The 9666-nt window shown below is 35.6% G+C and overlaps 1 pseudogene; it reads right to left on the reverse strand.

The window, feature by feature from the left end:
* Positions 1-774: 774 nt before the first annotated feature.
* LOC138165612 (aspartate aminotransferase, mitochondrial-like) lies at positions 775-1585 on the reverse strand (annotated as a pseudogene).
* Between the last annotated feature and the right edge of the window lie 8081 nt (positions 1586-9666).

Genomic DNA, 9666 nt, shown 5'->3' on the forward strand with positions numbered 1-9666 from the left:
GGAGGAGGGAATGCTCATTTCTTGAATTACATTTTACTTAACTCTCCAAGTATATGGATCCTGACAGGAAGGGTTTGAAGGTCAAATCAAGCAGGGGGAAAGAAACTAGGGCAGATTTGGATCTTTGGGCCAAAGGGAAAAGACAGCAATAAGGATAGGGGACAAGGAGAAAGTTGAAGTCTTAGCTGTCCAACAAGTGAGAGTCACCTCCCATTTCCTATTATTTCTTAAAGCCAAGAGGCTTCACAACAGTGCCCTCAATGGTCCAAGGTGCCTCCATCAGTGATGGGAGGCCAGGAAGAGGTGGGAGTCAGAACTGGATGAGTCTTCTTTGGAAGCTTTTAGCACCACAGAGATTTTGGTTATTGTTTTATATTGTTATTCTATTTGGATATTTATTACTTAGATTAAAGCTGTTAAACAACATTGTAATGCCAAGAGATCTAAGACTGGGGGAAGAGAAAAGGGAGAGGAATTCTGTGGTGTTTTTTTTTGGTAGAGTTTCTGTGAACATAAAATCTTTTGGAAAAGCTGTGGAGGATGGGGTGGGAAGTTTGGGTTAGACCCACAAAGCTCCAAAGACTACTTTCAGATGCCTTTAACTTACTCAAAAGTCTTGTTCTGAGAAACTTTCAATGGCTGAGCATTAAGCACTGTGGTTGAAAGGAATTCTCATACCACTTCTATCTTTGCCAGCTCAATCATCTCTCTGAATATCAAATAGCAGAGTCTGAGGTTGGAAAGGTCATCTCTGCTCCATCTCACCAGGGAGAGTTATTTGCTGACTTGGTGAATGGTATGGGCAAGGTATCCTACATTGCTTGACATGACCCCTGCTGCAGAAATGTGGACATCTTTTGTCATATAGATGGAGAACTTCTTGGTCAGCCATTCTACCTGCTCAGGTTTCAGGCCGATGAAACAAAACATGCCAATCTGGCCAGTGATGTGTTGCCTATTGTGGGAGGTGCCCTCTTTTTTGAGGTTGGGAACCAGCTGAGTCCACATGCTAATGATGCCATCTGCCATGCCTTTGACCTTTTGTAACCACTGGCTCCTCAGATCAGGACTGTTCAGGATCGTGGCAGCAATCCGGGACCTATTGAGAAGGGGGTTGTAATACATAGGACGAATCAGGATTTTCAACTGGGATTCTATCCTTTTGGCTTCATCAGCATCTTTACAAATCATGGTAAAGGCTCCCACACATTTACCATACAAGCTCATGTTCTCGGCATATGATTGACAGAGAGACATTAACACCATGATCAAAGAAGTGGCAAACATCCTTGTCGCCATCTCCACTGGCAAAGCCCTTGTATGCCATGTCAAAAAAGGCAAAGAGTTTCCTTTGCTATTTCTTTCCACTGTTCAGGACAAGGATCGATTCCATTGGGGTTGTGAGCACAGGTATGCAGAAGGATGACACTTTGCTCTTGGATTTTTGAAATGTCTTCCAAGACTCTGGTGAACTCAAAGCCACAAGTCCTGGGGTCGTAGTAGTGATAGCCGTTCAGCTGCATGCCAGCATCCCTGAAGATTGGGTGTGATTTCCCTAGGATGGTTTTGGAAGATAGACATCCCTGCTTCTCTCTCTCTCTGTCTCTCTCTCTCTCTCTCTCTCTCTCTCTCTCTCTCTCTCTGTCTCTCTCTCTCTCTCTCTCACACACACACACACACACACACATGCTTCTTGAGGATAGGCACTCTTTTTTGCTTGAATTTTGTCCTTAGTGCTTTGCATAATGCCAGGCTTAATAAATGCTTTTTCTATTAATTTGTCAACTCCATCTTGGCTAGTATTTTATATGGAATCGTTATGGGTACTATGTCTATCTATATCCATCATAAGTCTCTCCATTGTTATTTTAGTCACTTATAATTTTGATGACTTAGGGAGTATACCACCCCATGATTCACAGCCATATAGCATCACTGAAAGGATATTTGTTTTTTTCAATGAATTTTTTTTCAGGGACAGGTTTCAGGATCACTGAAAGCACATCTAAATTGGACAAATGCCATCCATTTCAATCTACTCTTTCTAAACCCAATATTAGTTATTTCTTATTACACAAGATAGCATTAGATTTAACCTAATGGGCCAAAAATTCTAGACAATACATGTTTTAAATTCATTTTTATTTTTCCTTTTTTATAGATAATAGCTAAAGTCTTTCCTCCTAGAACTGAGGATCAAATTTATTTGAAAGGCTTCATCATCCAGGTCCCAGTTACTCAGCTACTAATCTGCTTTTGAAAGAAAGCAGTGGGGAAAGGTAACTCTTCCAGCAAGCCTTGATGTTTACTGTTTACTGAAATCATGATGAGATTGATCATGCCCTTGACTTTCCTTTCCAGAGCAGAAGATCACTGCCATTTCCAATGACTTGAATGCAAATATTGTAAGGTCATCTTAGACATGTTTGAAATAAGGTTTTATTTGCTGTGAATAGTTCAAAAGACAATTCTAAATCTTAATTTGGTTTAAATGCAGTTAAAAAAAAAACTAACCCATCAAGTTAAATGACTTCTTACTCATTTTTTTTTCTCCTAGATCAGTGTGTATGTTTGTGTGTGTATGAATATGTAAACAATCATATTTCAGGGGAACAAAGTGTCATCCATCTGCATGCCTGTGCTCACAACCCCAATGGAATTGATCCTTGTCTTGAACAGTGGAAAGAAATAGCAAAGGAAACTCTTTGCCTTTTTTGGCACGGCATACAAGGGCTTTGCCAGTGGAGATGGTGAACTGCAAAGCACTCTCTTTGATACTTATTCTTTCAGCAAACATTTATTAACTTTCTTCTATGTGAAAGGCATTATGCTAGGTGCCAGGTATACAAAAAAAGAAAATGAAATTGTGTCTACATTCAAAGCTCATACAATCTGCTAGAGAGAACATGTTCATAGATAAATCATTACAAAATATATATGAATTAAATAGAAAAAATACGAAGTAATGAGAGAAAGACCTAACAACAAAAGAATCATGAAAGGACTCTTGTGAGAGGACACTAAAGTTGAACTTTGAAAAAAAGCGATGGATTCTAAGAGACAATGGTCAGTAAGGAACACATTCTAGACATGAGAAAAAAATCTGAGCCGAGGCCTAGAATAAGACATGAAATATTGTGTGTGGGGAATGGCAAGCTGGTGAGTTGCCTGGCACATAGAAGATATGATAGGGGCTTTCACATAAGAAGTCTGAAAAAGGAAAACTTAATGCAAATTTTAAAGACTGAATGTGGATGATGGTGGGGAGTTAGGGGTCAAAAATGGGTTTGATACTTTGCCAGTGGGCAAATGGGAAATGATGATGCTGCTAACAGATAGGTTTGAGGATGAAAAATGATCAAAACTAATTTTACAAATTTTCATATGAAAGGTGATAGCTGATCATATTTGTTACTCATTTATCTCAGAGGAGTGATTTTATTATTACTTAAAAGTATATCCAGTAGTTTCAGCTTCTTGAAGGAAATGTTTTATATAAATATCCTCTTTTATTTCTTTAGAATGTGAAAATGCCACAATCTTATATTCTATCAGATTTCATATTTTGAATTACCCTATATATAGTAATAACCATAAACTGTACACACACAAGAAAGGAAAATAAAAGAGAAAACCATCAGAATAAATTATGTGCTGGCAATCATCCCAAATGATATGTAAAACAAAACGTTATCATTTTGAAAATAGAATCAGCATTGAAAGAAAATTGGCTAAAAATCTGGAGTTAAAAATAAGAATAAATAATTATCTAAGTCAAATGATAAAGTAAAAAAAATTACAATAATAGAAACATGTTGAAGCAAAGAAGGAATGAGGATGCAAGATCTACAGAGTATTTTTATTTGCCAGATATACAATGTCCTTATTTGTTTTTCTTTCTTCATTACAAAGAGAAACCAGGTATATAACTTATCATGGTTTACCCTTAGACATTGTGTGATTGTTTCTACTGGCTCAGTTAAGCATAAATTCATAGATTTTATGGTTAAGGGAGCTTGAGATGAGATGTTGAATTCTCTTTACTTAGTCCTGTCACTTTTAGGGGGACCATCTGCTGTCACCTTACAGAATCACGATTGTATTTTCAGAGTAAAAACCATAAAAAAACATTCATTTAATCTTGGATAAAAAAAATTTCTGTGTAATAATTTGAATTTTTTGTTATTCTATCCACATCAGTTTTTGAGAATAAGAAGGGCCAGATAATAATGCATTAATATTAAATTAAATTTTATATATTCCAAAAAAGACTTATTGAATAATTACTCTGTTGAGTATTCTGGTAGTTACTATGAGAAATACAAAATTTATACAAGAAATTGTCACTTTCTTCATAGAACTTACAAACTAGAAAGTAGGCAGTTTGGTGGTGTTGACATATCTGTTCATTCTTCTGACTTTTTTTGTCAGAGACACCAATATTCATCTAATCTCCCCATATTTTGTGACTTTCTCTTTCATTTGTCAATGAGTGATGATGTCCCATTTATTCCATTTCCATGATGTGCCCTGCATCTGCCCTACCTTTTTTCATTACAATTCCATTTTCATATATTAGGTCTTTGTTAACAATTGCCTGAACTATTGCAATACCCTTATTATAATTGATTCCAACTCTCCTCTTTAATCTCTCCTCTCCCAATTTGTCCTTCAAACCTCTCCCGGTAAAAAGATTTTTTTTTAAATAAATGGATATAGTCATGTCTTACCTTTGCTCAAAAATCTTCAGTGGCTTTCTGTTGTCTCCTGAGTAAAATGTAAATGTCTTTCAAATTCTTTATTATTCTTAATTCCAAATTGCTTTGCAGAGGTATTGATTTAATTGATGGACAGTTTTAACAAAAATGTATATGTGCTTCTTTTCCTGCAGCTACTTCAGGTTTATAATTTATTGCTTTATAGTTACTTAAGTCTGAATTTAATAAGCAAAAATAAAATTATCATCTCCATAGTTAGAGTAGAAGATTGTAAATGAAGCTGCTGATCTTTGTTAGAGGTTGCTTTTCTTTATAAGATAGATTCAATATTTGACTTCAAAAGTTGTCCTAATTGTTTGATTCTTTCTTGTTTTGATTTTTCAAAAATGATGGTGCCACAATCCAGTTTTACTTTTTTCTTTTTTTCTTTTATCCTATCTCTAACTCTCTTTTCATTCCATCTCCTGTCTCTCAATTTAAAAAAAATGAGAGAGAAAGAAAAAGGGAATGAAAAAAGATTGAAAAGGACAAAGGAAGGAAATAGGAAGGAAAGGAGGAAGGAAGAAAAAAGGAAAGGAAAAATCTTGTAACAAATGCACATTGTTAAGCAAAAAAAAAAAAAATCACAACAACCCTATATTGGCTGCATCCAATGGGTGTTTTGAGTCTGTTGTCTCTAAGACATGAGGTGGAGAGCATAGTTTATCATTAATACCCTTTTTTGTCTTCTTGCACCTTACTCCCCAGTATGGATTCTTTGATCCAGAGACTCTGGTCTCCTAGCTTTTCTATAAACAAGACACTCCATTTCTCGGCTAGGGGCAATCTCTGTGTCCATTTCTGGAGCTCTCTTTCTCCTGTGCTCTGACTACTAACTTTCTGGGCTTCCTTTAAACCCCAACTAAAATTTCATCTTCTACAGAAATCCTTCCCTAACTCCTTTTAATTCCAGTACCTTCCTTCTATTATTTCCTATTTGTCGTGTATATTGCTTGCTTTGTGTATACTTGTGTTCATATTGTATCCCCTTTAGAGGGAAGGGGCTGTTTCCCCTCCCCTACTTTTGTATCTCCAGGTCTTCCCATAGTACTTGGAAAACAGTAGTCATTTAATAAATGTTTACTGATGAACTGATTGTTCATTTTTGGTCATTGAACTGATGACAATTCTTAAATATCTGAAAAACATTTTTTCTTTACAATAATTTTGGTATTTTAGAAATTGTTCTGACTGTTTATTTCATTTTTGTCAGTTAATACAAGTCTTCTGAAGTTTCTATAAAACCAACGTTTTTATTATTCCTTACACTCATAATAGTATTCTATTATGAATATACATATACCTATATATACACATATACATATGTGACTGTGTGTATAATCATTTATCCAACCATTTTCTAGTAGATGGGTATCTTCTTAATTTTCACTTGTCTGTGCCCACAAAAAGAGCTAGTGTGGTGCATGTGTGTTTGTGTGTGTGTGTGTGTATGTACACCATTTCTCTCTTTCTTTTATCTCTTTGACAGATAGACCTAATAGTAGTATTGCTGGGTCAAAGGGGAAGCTGTTTAGATTATTTAGATGTTTGATTCCAATTTGCTTTCCAGAATGGCTAGACCAGCGCAGCTCCAATAATAACACATTAATAAAACTATTTTCCCAAAGCTGCTCCAACAAGTGTCATTTTCTTTCTTTTATTTCGTTATTGTCCCTTTGATGTGTATGTTTTGAAAACTCTAAATTGTCCCAATTTACATTTCTCCAATTATTAATGATTTAGAAAATGTTTCTATAGAGAGAGTTTAGATTCCATTTATCTATCGGGTAATGTCTTCTTAAAAATAAATTTAAATCAGTCCCATATATATCTTGGATATGAGACCTTTTATCAAGGAGACTATAAGAAGTTTTTCCACAATTCTATTCTTTTTAAAACATCATTGCTACTCATATTGATTTTTTTCTTTTGTCATCTCTGCCAATTTGCTAAATGTAAAGAGAGTTCTTAGAATGGTTTTCTAAAAAAAAATACTTACTATTAGCCCTAATCATTTAGAGGAATACTTTCGTTTGTGTTACTAATAGGTTTCAATTATTTAGAAAACTGTTTGTTTATATATATTTTACCCATATATTCATCTGGGAATAATTTGTAGTGTTATATATTTGTGCTACTTTCCTATATAGTTGGATATCAGACCTTTTATAAAGATTGACTATAAAAACAATTTCTTGTACTACATAGGACACTAACCTAGGAGGCAGGAAGATATGGGTTCAAATTTTGCCTTATTCACTTATTAGCTGATATACCATACAGACAAGTTAAACTAATAATGAAAATTGGACAATTACCTAAGAAAGACTGCACCATGGCAATTGCACACATTCTTGAGTACATAATTGAAATAGATATATTAGGAAGTATGACTTTAAATTTACCGGAGGGAAGATTCCCATTTGCAGTAAAGAAGACAGGAATTAATTCAGTTTTAGTGGAAAAAATAAAAATAGACCCAGTCACTTTACCTGAACCTTCCAAAGTAATTATTTTATTGTAATTTTATTTATTTTATTTTATTTGCCTTTTGGAGGGCAGTTGGGGTTAAGTAAGTCGCCCGTGGTTACATGGCTAGTTTTTTTTTTGTGTGTGGGTGTTAAGTGTCTAAGACCAGAATCAAACTCAGGTCCTCCCGACTCTGGGGCTGATGCTTTAAGACTCACTGCACCACCTAGCTTCCCCTGAAGTAATTATTTTAAAGCAGTATCATGTGCCAGGTGGGCAAGATGAAATTACTAGTACTATAAAGGAATATGTTGAAGCAGAAGTGTTAGTCCCTAAAACCACACTATGGAATAATCCTATCTGGCCAGTATGAAAGTCAGATGGGACTTGGAGAATGACTGGTTTATAGACAATGGAATAAGGTGACTCCTCCCTTGTATGTTGCTGTTCCAGATACTGTCATTTTAATAGAAAAGATCCAGAAATATGATGGGACTTGGTATGCAGTTACTGATTTAGCCAATGCTTTCTTTACTATCCCAATAGATTCTAAACAATGGGACTAGTTTACTTTCAATTGGTAGGGCAGACAATATACTTCCACCCTGTTGCCATAAGGATTTCTGCATAGCCCTACTATTTGTCATAGGATTGTGGCTGAACATTTGGATGAATTATAGATACCTGGTATACAGCTTACCCACTACATTGATGATATCATATCATACAGGGGAAAAATGTAAAAGTGGAGAAAAGTTTGATGCTTTTAATTGAGCATATAAAAGCAAAGGGTAAGAGGTTAACCCTGCAAAGATCCAAGGACCATCTTAAACAGTAAAATTTTGTAGCATACAGTGGAATGAGGTGTTGCAAGAGATTCTTCCACAAACCCAACCAAACACTCAGGATTTTCCTATCCCCACAAATAAGAAAGAAGTCCAAAAGTTTATAGATTATTTGGATATTGGTGACATCACATACTGAATTTAGGGCAGATTTTGAAACCCTTACATAAGGTTATAAAGAAGAACTATGAATTTATTTGGGGACTTGAGCAGAGTTAAGCTTCTGAAGAGGGTAAAACTGCTATACAATTGGCCCTAAATTTATGATCTATGCAAAGTGGCCCAGTGGAATTGCAAGTGATTATACAGGATGAATATGCAAATTGGAGTTTATGAAAAAAGCAACAAAGTTGAAATGTACCCTTAGGATTTTAGTCTAGGAAACTCTCTTCATCTGAAGTTGAATAAACCCCTTTTGAAAAGCAGTTGTTATCTTCATATTGGGCTTCGATAGAGACTGAACGACTGACTCTGGACCATGAAGTAATATTCAGGCCTGGAATCCCAATGATGACCTGAATAATAAGTACACCAGTTTCCCACAGAATTGGACATGCACAAGAGCCTAGCATAACTAAATAGAAATGGCACATTCAAAATAGATATAAAACAAACAAAAGTAGAGTTTATGTTTTACATGAATCTATAGTAAGCATCAATACTGAAGAAAAGGATACACCCCCTGAATCAGAGCAACAGTTGGTACAGTCCTTGATAAAATAGAATGAGGGATATGATGGATTAATTAAAAAACAAAAGAAAAATACATGGGACAGCAAAATATTTGGGTCATAAAAGACATTGGAAAGCAGGAGCCTATGACCCATGTATTAGATAGACTTTGGAAAGTACTGGGACAGGTGGAAGTAGTCACTATGCTGAATTTATGGCAGTATATCAAGCCATCAAAACAGAACAAGGACAGTGTCATATATTTACTGATTCATGGGTGGTAGCTAAGGGGTTAGCTACATGGATGCCCATGTGGAAAAATGAAAATTGGGAAATTCATGGCAAACAAGTCTGGGGCAAGGAATTATGGGAAGATATCTGGAAGATGTCTTTGGTCACTGACTTTTCAGTTTTTCATGTAGATGCTCATGTGGCCCTCATCACATCACAATCAGCACATGCTGATTGACTAGCAAAGATTGCTACTCAATATATTGTCCCTACTCTGAAATCAGCTGATGGTCTGGTAACAGCAAAATGGGTACATCAAATGACCAGACTTGTAGGGGTCCAGACCACATACCAGTGGACACAAGATAGAGGTATTACTATACCTCATTCATTGTTAAAACAGGTAACAGACAAATGTCATATATGTCTTTTTTTGTTTTGTTTGTTTTTTGTTGTTGTTGTTTTGGAGGGGGGAAGGTAGGGCAATTGGGTATAAGTGACTTGCCCAAGGTCACATGGCTAGTAAGTGTTAAGTGCCTGAGGCTGGATTTGAACTCAGGTCCTCCTGTCTCCAGGGATGGTTCTCTATTCACTGTGCTACCTAGCCACCCCAAACATCATATCATCATACATATATATATATATATATATATATATATATATTGGAAAAGGAACAACTTGGGTAGTAAATG

The sequence above is a fragment of the Petaurus breviceps genome, unplaced genomic scaffold, assembly GCF_028583685.1.
Source record: "Petaurus breviceps papuanus isolate PSGF00001 unplaced genomic scaffold, PetGlider_PUasm1.0 214, whole genome shotgun sequence".
In the NCBI taxonomy this organism is placed as follows: domain Eukaryota; kingdom Metazoa; phylum Chordata; class Mammalia; order Diprotodontia; family Petauridae; genus Petaurus; species Petaurus breviceps.